Genomic DNA, 18,156 nt, shown 5'->3' with positions numbered 1-18,156 from the left:
GATCGGGTGAATAATGGGTGAAATAAAATACACCATCCTTTAATCATAATACTAATATACATAAACTAATTATTTGATACATAGTTGACAAAATATTTAAATTTTCCAACATTCACACTATTATACGAAGTTTAACTTATATTACTAGTATATATGAAGTATATACTTATGTAGTATTACAAATAGGTAAAAAAATATTTGAAATTTTGTAAAAAAAATATAAGTAGATGGATGGATGGGTTGGGTGATGGATGGATGAAGCTCCACCCGAATCCGACCCGATCCATCACCCGATCCATCCATCATCCGTATAAAATCCGTGTTTTGTCGGGTTTTCATCCATTTAATCGGATCGGGTGGTTCGGTTATCCATGGGTTCGGGTGAAATTACCAGCCCTACACTCCAGTTCAGCTCAACTGGTTTGTTAGGTAAGTTTAGTCTTTTCTCTTTAGTTTGTGCTAGTTTTTTTTAAGTTAGGGGGTTTGTGTTGGTTTTTCTCATTCATTTTCACGTTATCTCTAATCTTTTTCTTTTTTTTTTTTTGACAAAAGATACTATTAACGCAAAACAGTATTACAACCTAAAATTGAACACTAAACAACCTAAAAGAAACACACTAATAACCATACCCATTACAGGAAGAACGAAGAAAACAACACACTGAAAGAGTCTTGCAGCAAACCAATAGCTGCTGAGCCCGGACAACCAAGAAAACCGAACCACATCCCTACCATGGACCAAGAGAAGCCAAATTAACTGAAACAGTCGAGATGGACTAAGAGCACAGATCATAAACATTGAAGAGAACCCGAACTGGCAGTGACAGCGAAGGAAACTCATGATGGAAATAGATAGGAGACGGAAGAACCCGAAATATGCATCCTGGTGCTGAAGAACGAACCTAGAACACCATTCCACTCCTAGGGGTTGAAAAACACATCTGCATCCTAGGAGTCTGGGAACACAACCTATAGAGTCATTTTCTTTAACGACTCTATGAGAAACCATGCATCCAAATGCAGTTTCTCTTCTTGCAACTCTACCAATAGAAAATGCAAGAAAATGGAGGACTTTGCTTGACCCGATCATCAAAGATGGGTAGCCCCCTTCAAGATATGAATTAACAACGATGACTGACCTTGTCATCACCCAAACTAACAAAGGGGTGATAGCAATTGTATGAATGCCCATATCATCCCATAACCAAGCAACAAGACCCGCAAACCAAATTCTTCCCTCAACACCACACTCCTCCTGCAAATTCCATATGCAAGGAAACCTATCCATCTGCGCAAATAACTTCACCCCTCGGAGAATAGTTTTAACTACGAGGGGAACACATTCACACCCCAACAAGGCTACTAATAGGACCACCAACCCAACTAATAAGGGATAACTTAATCTTACAACCCTTAAAACCAACCAACAAGGCTCAAAAGACCACGACAACACTTCGTTAACTTCCAAAGCTAGAACTATTCTAAGGAACTCTAACTCATGACCAAGCTGAGAAAGAGGATTATTTAAGAACAAAAACCCAAACAACAAGCAACTTAAACAAAAGCAACATAAATAAAACAAAGCAAAACCAAAAACAACTAAAAGTGCACAAACTGACGAGAAAACAGAGGAAAAGCAACGAATGACTGATCAAACCTCACTGGCAGGAACCCAACCCAACACCAAAAACAATCGTCAATGGCAACCCAACGAACCCCTCACTACACCTAACCTTGGATGTGCGAGGAAACCCTACCCTTAACTTCACCTTTACCGTCGGGAATTAATTTACGAAATTTCTTTCGATGACGGCGTTAAGACTAGCCTTTGGTTCTTAATTTGTTGAAGCTAGTCGCAAACACTTGACGATGAACCCAATAAAATGATACCACCGAAGAGGACCTCTGAATTCTTCACCAACAGAGCAAAAACGAAAATTAAAAAAACTAGAAAGGAAACGGACTGGAGAACTAGACTCGCCGACGACGACTAGGCGAAGAGCGCCAGTCGCCGACGATGAGATAAGGTGGAGGCGGTGGGGCGGTGGAGGATAAGAAAATGATTTTGGATTTATTTGTTTGTTCTGAGATTTGAAAATTTTGGTTTGTGAGCAACAAACTTTATCTCTATTCTTTTAGTGGTTCATTATAAGAGCATCTCTAATAAGGTCATCCCCTGTATCAAATTTTGCCTTCTATTTAAATCAAATAATTGTGAAGTTTCTAATGACAGTAAACCACTAAGCCACATAAAGCATAATTATCATATGTTACAGTAGATATTATGGAAAATTTGGCTCAACGCAGTCGTACAGGTTGCATCGGATCAGCCTTTGCAGCTAGTTTGTGTCTAAATGATTAGCTACAACGACTAATGTTTTCTTAATTAGCTTTTAAATTATGATTTATTACTCCCTCCGTTCTAGAATAATAATTGATGAGTTTGATTTTTTTTCTTTCTTTTTTAAATATATTTTTAAACTTTGATCATTGTTTTTAGTAAAGGTAGGGATGGCAATGGTCGGATCGGATCAGATTATGCAAAATCCGACTCCGACCCTACAAGATGTCGGATTTTTAATCTGCCTCCGCCTTCGCCTTCGCCTTCGCCTTCGCCTTCGCCTTCGACGTCCGACTCCGAGAATCCGACTCCGATCCGACTTAGATTTCTAACCTCCGACTCCAACTCATCCGACTTTAAATTTAATTTTGACACAATTATCAATAGCAACCTATATATAATCAACTTCAAAGACCTATAAATTCAAGAATTGAATAATAAAAAAATACTACCTCCGTTAAATGTTATGTACAACTTTGGATTATTTTATATCTCACAAATCATATCCCAAAGTTGCACATAACATTTAACGGAGGTAGTATATAAGTACATAGAAAAGTCGGAGTTGGATCGGATAAGTCAGATTCTAAGTAGACTCCGACTCTGACCCTCCTCCGAGTCGGGGTCGGTTTTTTTAAACGAAGTCGGATTCGGACTATTATTTCTCGGATTCGGATCGGATTTTTTTCTTTGGATCAGATCGAAGTAGGGGCGAATTCGGACTAAATTGCCATCCCTAAGTAAAGGTGATTATCAATGGCTTGACTCGCTAGCCGAATCAACATGGTTCGAAAAATGTTTAGGTTCGAGCAAGCCCAAAAACACATTTTAGTTAAAAACTTAAATCCAGCCTGAAAAAGGCCTACATAGCTCGCTTAATCCCTACAAGTCTTAACACTTTTTCCAGGTTTGGACATGATATTTCATTGCCCAGCCGTATTTTGATCACCTCTAGTTTTAGTAACATACTCCCTCCATTTTTTTTAATTATCTCACTTCCCAAAAACGACAATTTTAGAATCTCATTCACATTATATATTATTTCTCTTCCTTTTGACTTCTTATCATTATATAATACTTTTGCATCTCATTTATGTTTCTTATATTTCTCATTTATATTTCTTACTTTGTCAAATTTTTTAGTCTAACTATATCTGCTTATATTATTTTACTCTTGTGTCTAAAACTCTGCGCACAATTTAATGGGACACTTGAAAAAACGGAGGGAGTATTATAAACTTACAAAATACTTCGTATATTGTTACATAGGATTTAATCCCTCCGTCTCATAATAATTGACGTAGTCAATCTCCCGCACACATACCAATGCACTAATTTTCCCTTATTAATATACAACTACATATCCCGTTTCAAAATAAAAAAAAAAAAAAAAAAAACTCAATATTACGTGGTAAAAAAATATATAAATAAATAAATAAGTTGATATTATGGAATACGATAAATAAAAATGCCGATTGGGTCCGTCCGCTTGGGTGGTCTTTGTTTCTGGGCTCTTTTGCTCTTGGGCTTCCTACATTTGCTTTCATTTTAAGCTAGGTTTACACTTGATTTTTGTAACTCATTACTTGACCCACTTCACTTGGGCTTCCAGGCTAAGCACTTTTTTTTTTTTTTTAATAAATAGAGCGTTTAATCACCGAACTCAATTTCTCTAGCTCTGTTTTGGGCTTTAAATATTTGGTCAAAAAAATACACTCTATAATCCAACACCTTGGTAGTTGCTCTAAAAGCTCGGAAATTGCTGTAAATTTGTAAATTTCTACCAAATAATATTAACTCTATAAAAACACTAGCAAATGCATATTAGTAATAAAATTAGCTTTGTAGAGCTCAAATAAACACAAAAATGACCGTGAATTGGAAAATTAAATCGTATATATAATATACTCATCATGTACGATTCAGGTTGCAATAATATCAAAGTCACACATGTTTAAAAAAAGGTCACTATATTAAAATTAGGATCACTATGTTAAATTTAGGGTAACTATGTTCAACATAACGTCAGCATATGAAACTTAGGTCGACAATAATTTTATTGTGAACCAGGTCTACACAAGATTTTTCCTTGTAGAGGCTCTAAAATCTCAAATGAAGCTTTTTTAAATGAGGTTAAATCGAGATACATTCTTTGTAATGCTAAACTCATAGTGTAACATATAGAGATAGTAACTAACCACTCAATCATTTCAAATTCCCTCAAGAGGAACCTTGAAAATGTAAGATAGGGATAATATTTAAAGCTGCATTACCCTATAGCCAAATAAATAGCCAAGAAATATGTTAAGCATGCGTTGGAATTGTTAATATGTCCAACTTGTTAATATCAACTACTATGAAAGCACACTATAAGCTTCAAATAATTGTTAGTCTTACATTAATTACAGGCAACTCCTAAAGGGAACTTTGTTCTCATGGATTATTTTGTCCTATTGATTAAAACTAAGCACGTGTTGTTTCGGGTTAAAACAATGGGACCTTTGGATGGGTCCTTTCTGGTGGGCTGAAGACTGAACTCGGTCCAAGTGATAGCTGGGGTGAGGATTTCCTGCACAACAAACACACGTAAACTGGCCTCCGGGGTTGTGTCAAGAAAGGTCTCTCTGATGCCGAAATCAATACAGTGTTTAGAGAGGGAAAGCTATGCAAGAGAATTAATTACTTGAGGCTCTAAGTGAATGAATGAAGAGAAAGAGGATTGATTGCTTTTATACCTTGACATAAGGGCGAGAATGAGCCTTGAGTCAAGTGGGCTGGCCACGTTGACTGGGCCATTGACTGACTTGGCATGGATTGGAGAGTTGAACCTTGGACCTTGGGCTTATGATTGAATCATTTATGGACCGGCCCAATTGGACTAAATTGGACCCAAACAACTTGCCCCCTTGACCCGATTTGGAAGCATGACGGGTTGGGTTTTGACTTGCAAAATGGAGGGAAGTAAATGATTTTATTGAACAAATTTAAAAAATTTGAAGTTGGTTGTCATTAATGAAATAACGGCTTCTTTGAGAGTAATTAAGGAAGTTGGAAGGATTAGTGGGTAGTTAATTTGGAGGGAATGTGTTTAACGGTTACTTAATGGGGAGTTAGTGGGATATTAGTGGCGCAGACTCTCAGAATTCCATTTCTGGAAAGATTAAAGCCACTCATCCACTCTCTTTCCTTATTTCTTCACCAATTCATACTCAAACTCGCACACACCCTAGTTTTCGATTTCCAATTCTTCGCTTATTCTCTGAGATTCAGACTCCAAAACCAAAATTCGTTGCTCCGAACTTGTAGGTCGGCAAATTCCGCTTCAGATAAAGGTAATTTTCTTCGAATTTTCTTCGGTTTTCCTTGACTTTTAAAGTACCCCTCTTTTTCCCAATTTTCTCTCGAACTTTCGAGTGGTCGAATTATGGCTCAATGTCAAGAACGACAGCCTAGGAATGCTGAGAGGGGTGGGGAAGAGGAAGTTCCCCAACCTGAGTAACGGCAGGCCAGGCCGATGAACGAAAGGCCCCCTCAAGGTGGCCAAAACCCTAGCTCTAGGGTTAGGCCAACCGCTTATGCTGGCAGAGCGAGAATTAGCGCCGTGTCGATATTTTCGGCGCCTCCTCGAGGAACGGAGGAGACTAGCACCTCGGGCCGAATGGAACCTTCGGCTGCTGCACCTTAGGAACTGCCCCCTGGGGTTGAGGAATGGGCGGATGTGCAGCAGAATTTTGGGGTGATGACGTTCAGGTGGGTAGAGAATGGGTCCACCTATCGCTTTGTCCGAGAAACTCGAGTTCTTCTACGGCATCATGGAAGAGGATGGGTACTGGTGCCGAATGCCCACTGCCTCTGATAGAATTCATCGTCCACCCCCTAGCTATGTGGGGGTGTACACTCGGCAGCTGCAGTACGGACTTCGGTTCCCCTTGCACCCCTTTGTTGCGGGGGTGTTGAACTCCTACCGTATCTCTCTATGCCAGTTGACCCCTTTCAGTATCCGAAGGATAATGACATATCTTTGGGTGTGCCTGTTCAACGCCCTTTAGCCGAGCCTACACTGTTTCAAGAAGCTGCACAATCTCGTGTAGAACCTTTAGAGTGACCATGGCGACCATGGTCCTGGCTGGTGGCGAATTGAGAGTGCGAGGAAGCACCTCACAATGTGGCCGAACGACACCTCAAACAAGGACTAGAGAGGCCAGTGGATCTGGGTCAGGGCTCCTTCGGATCTAGATCATCCGAAATTTTTTTGGTGCTCCCCGATATTTGACGGAGCCTGATCCGGAGATAAAGGGTCTTGGCCTCGAAGAAGATGGGGCAGCCGGGGATCCCAACTACGTTCAACTGACCCTCTTTGGCAAAAAGAGGAATCCTGGGGAAACGGGCCGAATGTATTATATGCCCGAGACTTGGCTGCCTGACTTCCACTATGCCTTTAAGGAGCACATGCTCGCTGTCCTCGGCCTCAGCTGAAAGTACCGAGGTAGTAAGAACCTTCGGCTGGGGCCGAGGTCTTAATTTTTCTTGATATTTGCTTTAATTATCAGCGTTTTCAACATTTATTTCTGCTTTGCTGATCCATCTGATCTTTGTTTTTCAGAGCTGCACGAGGGCAACTCTTGTCTTGACTATCAGAGCTTGGGGATTGACGCCAGTAGAACTGTGACGAATAACAAGACTGAAATCACCAAGTCTAATGATCGCCCTCTCTTTCTACTTGCCAAGAGGTTTATGATCGTTCCCACTGCTGATTATCTAAAGTTGAAACCTTGGTGGGAAAAGCGAGACCCTTTCTTCCGTCTAACTCCTGAGGAAGAAGAGGCTGCTGCCACATCTGTTGAGGTCTCTGCAGTAGCCGAGGCTTTTGAAAGTGGAGTTGGGACTTTCGCTGTTGCAGAAGAGGAAAACGAAGCTGCTGAAGAAGAGCTCTTGTTGAAGACTTCGGTAAGTCATCCAGACTCTTCCTTAGCATATATTTTGATTTTTTTTTACCTAAGGTTTTCTTCTGTTTTACTTATCCTGATTCCCACCCCCACTTTCTGTAGTCTAACGAGAAAGAAGGCGGCAGAAAGAGACGTGAAGGAAAAGCTCCTGTCACAGCCGAGGATCTTTCGTCTGACAGTTCTTCTTCAGACGACGGGATGGAGCCACCGAAGAAGAAGAGAGCAGTTGTGCTCCCTGGAAGATTTCGAACCACCTCGATGCCAACTAGGGGCATCAAAATCCAAGAGCCGAAGGAGGGTAAGTGTAGACACCCAAATGTGTTTCCCTAAAACCAAACCCAGTGATGAATATCTTTCACGTCATTTGATTATCGAACGAAGTGAAAGTGTGGAAAGTCTAGTAATGTGGATGTTTTTATTAAAATATCTCTCTTTCTGTTTTTGAAAACATTTCTTTTCTTACTCTATTTATGAAAATAGCTATTCCAATTTAGTTTGGTCCATGATAAGGTCTAATAGTGGTGTAGTTGGATTGGGCTCGAAAAGAGCTTTCCAACGATATATTATAAGCCTAATTCCGATGAATAATGAGGAAATTATGGCTTAAACTAAATTTGGCCCGAAATGAATTTTATATGTGGCCCAATGATCTAGAGGAGGGCCTATTAATTATTTATTCCTAAAGTTATTAGGATTGATTTTAATCTTCTAGAATATTTAGAAGGTTCCTTTTAATTCTAATAGTATTAGGATTGATAATTATATTTTAAAGAGTTTTATTTGGAATAAAATAAGTGTTTTATGATAAACTTGATTTTAATTTGATAAACACGGAATTTTCTGCTTAATCATATTAAGAAGAGGATTCCGTACAAAGTGCGTTTTATGTTTTAATTAGCGCCAAACAACAGAGTTTGTCGCCTGGCGCTAATGTCTGTCGCTTGGCGCTGATGTCTGTCGCCTGGCGACAGATGCTAGTTTTATTCCGTATAGAACATGAAGTATTTTCTATCGTTTCCGGACTATTTTTCTATAAATAGGAGTCATATCTGTAGGAGTTTATAGGTACTACGCAGCAGAAAATCATGAATCATATTCATAAAAGTACCTAATCCCAAGAACACATGCATAACACACAAGACACATAATCATACCTTTGAAGCGTGAATTCCACGTAGCAATTTGATTGACAAATAAGGGAGAGAATAGAGCCCCAAGCGTTGCTCCTCTACTTAGTCTACGAGCTTTGAACGAGCCGTCCACCAATACTAGATTGGTCGAGTGATTGAGGAAAACCCCGATCACCACCTTTAATGGACTAACCGACCACCACGATCCACCACCACCACGAACCACCACACTGGCGCCAAGGGAGGAGGAGAGAACCGTGAGATAGAGAGGAGTATGAGAGGGGTTGGTCTCGTGTTTGCTAATTAGGGTTTGATCTCACTGATCAGATAATTGCATACTACTTAGCAAACCCCAGGCACCTAGTCTATTTATAATCATATTATAATTAGACTAGGGTTAGGAAGCCCAAAACCCTTCAATCCACTCCATGTAGCCGGCCATACTAGAGGATGAGGCCCATCATGGGCCTTGTCCTCCCGTGCCCGATCTAGACCCTTTGTGTGACCTTATAGGATCCATCCAATTGGGCTTTAGGCTATTTTACTAGCCCAAAGATCGTTAGTACCTCTAGCTATGATAAAACGACGACCCAAATGTGCGAACTTAATTATCTCCATAATTTGATCCATTTATATATCTAGTAATTGTACACGACGAAGACATAAATGCTTCAATCTCCCACTTGTCTGAGACAAGTGTGTAATATTCAAATTCCTTAAGTCAATATGTGTCGATTTGATAATATGATTGCATCACATGTCGAGATCATATTAATCTACAAATCGTTTCTTGAATTCTGAGTTAGAATTACAAAACCAAATGATTACTGAGTAATGCATTTGAACGCGGCCACGTATTTTCTGAATTCTTTCTCTTCAAGCAGCCATGACACATTCCCTAATTTAATAAGTAGACTCAATCCAATCTTGTGGCAACAAGGCTCCCACTCAACTTTTGAAATTATTGGGAAACACACTTTATAATCTCCAGTTACGGGCAGACGTTTGAGTGTACCACAGTCATAACATCCATTGAAGGAAATCAATGTTCCACTCATGTCAAAGGAATCCACTAATATATCCGGAAGCTCTACACTTGAACTTCAAAGTAGGTCATTAGTTCGATCATGCATCATTCATGCATATCCAAGTGATTGACCGAGCATCACTGTGCTCCTATAGCCCATGAAACTGCGCTATCCAATCAACCTTACATGCTTGTCCATTCATTGAAATCATTTATGTCCACTTTAAAGATTTCGAACTAGGAACTTAAATAATATATGAATTTTGTTCACCTGTGAGGTTTCGTTCACCTGTGGGGTTTCGTTCACCAGGTCATCAACCTGATGAGCCCATCAATTCATAATTATTTTGGACATTTTATTTAATTTCCAAAACCATAATTAAATAAGAGAAATGAAATTTCTATTTTAAACATAATTCTGCAAATTGATGCATTCCTTATGTAACATGCTTTCTCAAAACATATACAACTTGAATTACATAATTTCTTCAATCCAAGTCTTTAATATGACTCTCATATCTTAGTCTATGGAAGGGGTTTAGTGATTTCTCACTCATAATAAAACTTTGCAGATCACGACATTCGGCTTGTCATTGATCTCATAAATGAGGTGATATCTCATATCTGTTCGTTTGGATTTGTGATGTGACCCTTGCTCCTTTGTTTTGGCAAAGGTGTCTTTTTAGTCACAAGACAGTTTGATCCAAACTTCCTCCTTAACTACTCTTACTGTAGCTACATGCATATATTCTGATATTGGGTATGCAACAGTGCTGTGGTTTGAACTCTTCAAGCTTACTGTCCTTTTCCACAAAACGTATTTAGATCAACATCTAAAGTCATCTTGCCTGTTTGGAAAACTTGCATCCATATAACTTTTTGACAACTTATTCACTTTTAACACCATTAGCTAGAAAAATTCCTTTAATTCTTCTCAAGTACTCAAGGATTTGCTCTTTGCAACTTTCAGTATGCTTGTTCTGAATTTACTTGAAACTTGTTACACATGTAACATCTTACTTTGTACATATCATGGAACATATAATGGACCCTTTTGCAAAAGCATGAGGTACATTATCCATACAACTCAACTCTATTAGCTTTTGAAGGCACTGAGTTTTACTGAGCCTACTACCATGAAACATGGGAAAACATCCTCTCTTAGAGTCTTGCTTCATGAACTTAAGTCTCTCGATTCATTCTAATCATTCTTCAAGATTCATTTTGTGGATCTTGATTCCCAATATGTACTGAACATCTCCTAAGTCTTTCATATAGAAACAACTTTCTAACCACTGCTTGACTGATTCAAGCATTAATATGTCATTTCATATGAACTGCATGTCATCTACATACATGACCAAACCAATTGCTCCCACTAAACTTCTTGTCTCTACAAGATTCCTTTTCGCTCTTTGAGGAAATCAAACTGTTTGATTGCCTAATCGAAATGAATGTTCCAACTCCCTGATGCTTACTTCAATCCATTAAATGAATTTCTAAAGTTTGCAAAATTTTATATGATTTCTGGATTTCAAGACTCTTAGGTTGTATCATAATCATACCATCCATCAAGAACATTTCATGAAGGTGATTTTGATCTCCATTGCTAAACTTCGTAATCGAAATCAGCAATCACTAGAAGAATCCCAATAGGCTTACGCAACTAATAGGTTTGACCCTATTTGTAAGATTATCATGGACTAATACATCTTTACAGACATGGAGTCCATACTGGATTTCTTGGCTTTAAGCCATTTCTTGATTTGGCACTTATCCAAAGCTTGTTTGTAGGTTGTGGGTTCTAACCATTCTAATAGGAAAATTTTAAAATCCACCTTTTCTCAGAATTTCAACAAACTGTTTGCTTTGATCCCAAGTAACCTACAATAGGTATGAGCAACAATAGAATTATTCTCTTCAACTCTTTGAAGCCTTTCATTCAAATTGGGACGATAGAAGCCTCGCTAGTGGAATTAGCTTGCTTCGACACATGGTTTAATTAAATTAGCTGATTTCATATGCCTTCGTCTCTAATGTGGTGTTATCCACATCCATTTTTTGCTCATCTTGAATCTCATCGAGATCTAACTTTACTCCCACTTGGCTTTGTAGGAAGAGATTTCTTTCTATAAAGACACTATCGCGAGCAACAAACACTTTGTTTCTATGCGATTGTAGGAATAATACCTCTTAGTTTCCATGAGAAAACCCATGAAGAACTATTGTCTGATTTAGGGTGCATTATGTCATGTTGATTTCATAACCCTTAATCCTGTTTAGAAAAGATAACTTTTGGAACATTTCCAAATCATAACTCTTATGACATCTTTTCTACTGCTTTGGTTAAGTTTCCTGTTTAGTATATTTGCAATTGTTATTGTAATACATATCCTCAAAACGATATTTGTAAATCATTAAAGCTAATCTAGGATCGAACCATGGCAAGCAAAGTTTGATTCCTTCTTTCTTCATACACTTTAAATGTAATGTTTCTCGATTGTGAACTAATTCAACAACTCCCTTTAGATGATCATTTATTTTGAGTTAAATATTTATCACAACAATCATATTGTAGTGTTAAATTGCTTATCTCAAACTGATTTTACATTTCATTTTGGAATTCTTGAACTTTTCAATGATTCCAAGCTTTACTTCATTAAGTAATTATCAATATATTTACTTAAATCGTTAGTAAAAGCAATAAAATTGTTAAATCTCTTTGCTAATTCTTGAACTTATGGTCCACATACATCATATGTTTGTGTTCCAAAAGGTCATTTTAGCTCTTTTACCCTTTCAACTAAAAGGCAACTTGGTCATCTTACCTTATCAAGCATGACTTCTAATTCTCAAGTGATTCATAATCATACAAGAATAAGAGTCCACCCAATATAACTTTGGATGTGCAAAATGGTTTATGTGACCTAATCTTACTTTGTTATAAGTAAGTTTACTTTAAATCATCTAATTTTGCTTTTGTGATCTACTTATATCAATGTCATAAAGCAAAATAACTCATATATAGCAAAATGAAAACAATTTATTACCTTGGTCATGGATCAACATTTGTCCAAGCCACGTAAAAACAAATCAGTATTCAAACTAACATTGAAAATTGTCTCATCAAAAACTGGAAATTGTTCTAAAATCATGATAAATGTTCAGAAATTAAGACTATGAAGCTATTTCTGGTCACTCAAACACTTCTAGTGCACCTTCAAGCTCCATTTCCATGCTAGCCTCACTTCTTTGCAGCTTCTGTACAACATTAATAATGTTAAGCACTGCAACTTGGTATCACATACCTAAGTGAAAGTTAAAATGTTTATAACATAATACCTGAGGTTGATGCTCCATTCTTCTCGAGGAAGTTAAGGTATTTATGGCAATTGTGTTTCAAATGCCCCTTCTTCTTGCAGTAAAAGCATTCACTTTCACTTGTAGCTTTGGGTTTTGGATTCGCCTTAGGCTTCTCAGGAGCCTTGGCAACTTGCTTGCCCTTGCTCTTGGCACTAGCCTTTTGCCCCTTCTTCTTGAACCCCTTTCCCTTTTGAATCATAAGAACTTCCTTCTTAGGTTCCTTAGGGATTTGCTTTTCAGCACTAACCAGCATTGCGTGCAATTGATTCATAGTCTTTGCAGTCGCAGTTATGTTAAAATTCATGATAAACTGGTTAAAACTTTCTGGAAGTGAGTGGAGAATGATGTCTGTTGCCATCTCATCACTATATGGGTGCCCTAGTTTCTCCATACTTTGAATAAGGCCGATCATTTTGAAAACATGATCATGAACTATGGCACCCTTCTCCATCCTACAATCCAGAATCTCACGATGAAGCTCGTACCTTTCAACTCTTGCTTGTTTCTTAAACAAGGCTTTGAGTTCTTGCATGATTGTACGCATCCTGATCCTCAAAACGCTTTTGAAGACTAGGTTCCATGGTAGCAATCATCAAGTAAGTGATAGGCACAGCTCTATCATGAGCTTCCTTGTGCCTCTTGACTTCTGCCGTAGTTGCATTTTCTGGCAGAGGTCCTGGCAATGGGGTGTCAATGAAATCCTCTCTACCTTCAGATTTCAGAACGAGCCTTAGCATTCTTTCCCAAGTGGAAAAGTTTTCTCCTGTCAACCTATCCTTCTCAAGGAATGGTCGAAGATTGTAAATGTTGTCATTGTGATTACGGCTACCCATCTATGTCAAAATAAGGCAAAGTTTAATAATTATGTTTAATTAAAATTAAAGTTCCATAAACGCATTCATTAGGTAACTTTAAAACACTCTATTCAATAATTAATTGATCCCAATTGAATTTAAGTGATTCCAAGACCCTTTATTCGTGCAATAATTGACCGGACTTTGGCCCTACCATCAACCATTACATTTTCAAGGTGAGCAAACTATTTACTGATTACAACTCTTGTAACTCTTGGTTGAATAATTAATCATCACATGTTAATTATTTCCCTTTGCTTCAAGGTTCTAAACTCTTTAGGTAACCTTGTTGAGCATAACCAATTAAAATTGTAAAATTTGATTTACCCCAACTTCCCAAAGATATAATATGACACCCAGCTTTGGCATGACCCATCATAAAAATTGAAGGTTTCATTGGGTTTTTAATTGGAAAAGCAATCTCAATATTTCTGGGACCTAGATTCATTTATGTTGTGATTATATAGTGAACTCTAGCGCATCTACTAATACAATAAAACATGACATAGTATGACCCCTTAGTCCTAAGAACACTAGAAATGAAAAGCTCCCACTTGAATCATCATGGATCTCCATCCACCTTGCTCCTTTGGGCCATCACTTCATGGGCTTCTTTGGACTAACACTATTTAAATAACTAATCTATTTACTTTAAATAAAAGTTACAAAAATACTTAACGGTACGCAGACCGTATTTAGATTACAAAAATACATCACGATGCGCAGATCGTATTTTAGAATCTATGGGCCATACTAGTCTATATATAGCAACATAATATCGTATATTATAAAAGTGCCATATAATAAATCACTCAACATGCTTGTCTAAACTACAACATCGAATGGTTCATAATTAAGGCAACGCATTTCCTAAAATATCTTATATTTTAATTATAATTAGATAATATCATATATTATTCATGACCGTTTATAAAATATCATATATTTAATTTAGTCATGAGATAGAATCAAATCATATTTTAATCTAGAAAGATAAATCATATTTAATCTTCCATGATTATCCTAACAAATTTAGGAGATTCTATCCTAATTACTAGCCAATCAAATAATTTTAAAATTAATTATATCCTAATCTAATTATGGGATAATCACATTATTTAAATCAATTATTATCCTTTTGGAATATGCTAAGAATATCCTAATCAATCTTATCCATAATTAACCATTTTAATTACGATAATTACCAATTTTACAACTTTAAATATGGATAATGTCAAATATAACAACTTTTGAATATTTGATTTTATCCTAAAATAAAATATTTTATCCAAATAAAACCGATTTTATCTTTTAAAATAAAAGATCATATTTTCAAAATATTTTATCTTATCCAAAATAAATCATATTTATCTTGAAATAATTTTAAAATAAAATAATAATTAGCAGCACTAGCAGCCGTGCAATGCTTGCACTAGCAGCTGTGGCAGCAGCCGTGCAATGCTTGCACACTGCTGCCCACAACCACCATCCGACCTCCGCCCTCCGCCCTCCCCTTCCCCTCCCTCTTGGACCAGCAGCGGCGGCAGCCACCGTGGCAACGCCACCCAGCTGTGGCTGTCGCCTCTAATTTTTTTTTTTTTTTTATGTTTTAATTTAATTAAAATAACTTTTATTAAAATTAAATTAAATCAGTCCAAAAGATTAAAATTAAATCATCATTCAATATTAAAATTAGGGTTCATCATAAAATTAATCCCAATTTAATTCTAACTCTTAAAATTAAATCAATGATCATACACAAAACATTTTTATGCATAAATCAATCCGATTAAAATTATGAATCATAAAACAAATCGAATTAAATCAAAAATCAAGCACAAAATCATATTTTAGGGCTATGAATTTTCAAAATAATTAGAATTAGGGTTAGGGGGTTCGAAAATTTCGAACATTTTAGGGCTTAATTCGGTCCTCTTCATGGCTATTTTGAGCATAATTAAATCACATTTAATCAATTCCAAAAGTTTAATCATATTAAATATAACAATTGAACCATAATTAAATTAATTTCTCCCTCTTAATTGATTATAAAATTAACGTGGACATCAAATAATCGTATTATTATGATCAAGCGTGTTCATGCAAGAGGCTAACTGATACTACTGTAGGAGTTTATAGGTACTACGCAGCGGAAAATCATGAATCATATTCATAAAAGTACCTAATCCCAAGAACACATGCATAACACACAAGACACATAATCATACCTTTGAAGCGTGAATTCCACGTAGCAATTTGATTAACAAATTAGGGAGAGAATATAGCCCCAAGCGTTGCTCCTCTACTTAGTCCACGAGCTTCGAACGAGCCATCCACCAATACTAGATTGGTCGAGTGATTGAGGAAAACCGCGATCACCACCTTTAACGGACTAACCGACCACCACGATCCACAACCACCACGAACCACCACACTGGCGCCAAGGGAGGAGGAGAGAGCCGTGAGATAGAGAGGAGTATGAGAGGGGTTGGTTTCGTGTTTGCTAATTAGGGTTTGATCTCACTGATCAGATAATTGCATACTACTTAGCAAACCCCAGGCACCTAGTCTATTTATAATCATATTATAATTAGACTAGGGTTAGGAAGCCCAAAACCCTTCAATCCACTCCATGTGGCCGGCCATACTAGAAATTGAGGCCCATCATGGGCCTTGTCCTCTCGTGCCCGATCTAGACCCTTTGTGTGACCTTATAGGATCCGTCCAATTGGGCTTTAGGCTATTTTACTAGCCTAAAGATCGTTAGTACCTCTAGCAATGATAAAACGATGACCCAAATGTACGAACTTAATTATCTCCATAATTTGATCCATTTATATATCTAGTAATTGCACACGACGAAGACATAAATCCTTTAATATCTCCTCGTTTTCCATCATTAAGAATTCACAATCAACAATCATCAACAATTCACAACCAATCATCTCTTTCTCTATTCTCTCTAAAAGCTAGAAGCTTTCCCTCTCTATTCTTTTTCTAAACCTTCCCTCTTACAAAATTCCACATTCATTAGTTCTAGACACACCTAGCCAAGTTCGAAGTTGCCTTTTCCCTAGACGTGAAAGGTTTATAATTTCTGAGGGTTTGGTCCCTAATCTCTATTTCAATTATTTGATTTAATTGTTTGATTTATTCTTTTTCTTGAAGTTACTAACGCGTGTATTTTGTTATTAGAAAGAGATGCGAGGCATCGAAGTAAGTAATTGCTTCAATTGTTGTTATTTTGATATAGAAATCATGCTTTAATTATTATTGTTTCCTATTATGCTTTTAATATTTCTAATATCATGCATGTTTCTATGATGCTTCCTATTCTTTCTTTATATCTTGTTAATATCATGCTAGGATAAAGCTTTGATTTTTAATGTTTAGTGACATGCTAGGGTTTGCTATTAATCTTGTTAGTATCATGCCTAAGATCTTGCTATTATTATTAAGCTTTGTTGAGATTATGATTGAGATGATGATGATTGTTGATTATTATTTGTTATTGCTTGATCACGCCCTCTCTTGCATGTTTAAAGGGAATTTGTACTTGTAATCACGCTTAATAAGATAATTGATAATCTTGTTTAGGCTAATATGATTATAATTCAAGTGATCTCTAATAATAGTTTTGCTTGTGAATTAATATTCAACCAACATAGATTAAACAGGTTTAGGGTTAATCTATTGATTGTATGCCAGTCAGAAAGCGCACATGAATACGAGAAGAATAAAGTAGAGGCCTATTATTAGGGCATGTTCAATCTCTTTTTGGTTCGATTTGTACCTTCATCCCCGAACTTCCAGTCATGGTTCTAGACCTATTGGAGTTAACGATCTCCTGGATCGTTAAGGGGTGTAACCTTCACCCTGTGAACGGTTTACAAGTTCCTAAAACTTGTTGGAGACTCTTTTACTCTAGCTTTCTTCCCTTTGGACGCCACCATGCTTAAGTGTATGATCACAATGAGGCTCAAGTGTGGGATGCTTGAAATATTCCCTACAGTTTTTGGCGACTCCACTGGGGAGGATTTCTATTCTAATTCCTAAAATTTATTTTGGCAATAATTTAGAATGAGTGGATGAGACTCGAAAAGTTCTAAGTATTTCATGTACGTAATTTTGATTAACATTATTGGCATAAGCATAAAAAGGTCCGCATTGGAAACACCATATGTAGTGCGTCAAAAACATAGGATTTTTACACGTAGGAAATTAGGGAAATATCTTTCACAACTAAAGTCGAAATAACGCTGCGAAAAACTGGAATAATTCAAGAACAAAAAGCTGCCGAGGCATGTAGGAATTAGCGCTGTGAAAACAGCGCCATTGCTAAGCGATGACTTTGTCGCCTGGAAACAGTGCCATCATCTGGTGACAGGCACTGTTGTCTCGCGCCGAATTCTTCCAATACCGAGCCAGAAATCTACCTTCTTGTTTCGACTAGTTTCTAGAACTGTTTGCTCGGTTTTACTTCCTGATTGCGTTT

Source organism: Chenopodium album, chromosome 14, assembly GCF_948465745.1.
Source record: "Chenopodium album chromosome 14, dcCheAlbu1.1, whole genome shotgun sequence".
In the NCBI taxonomy this organism is placed as follows: domain Eukaryota; kingdom Viridiplantae; phylum Streptophyta; class Magnoliopsida; order Caryophyllales; family Amaranthaceae; genus Chenopodium; species Chenopodium album.
This window is presented reverse-complemented; position numbering follows the sequence as displayed.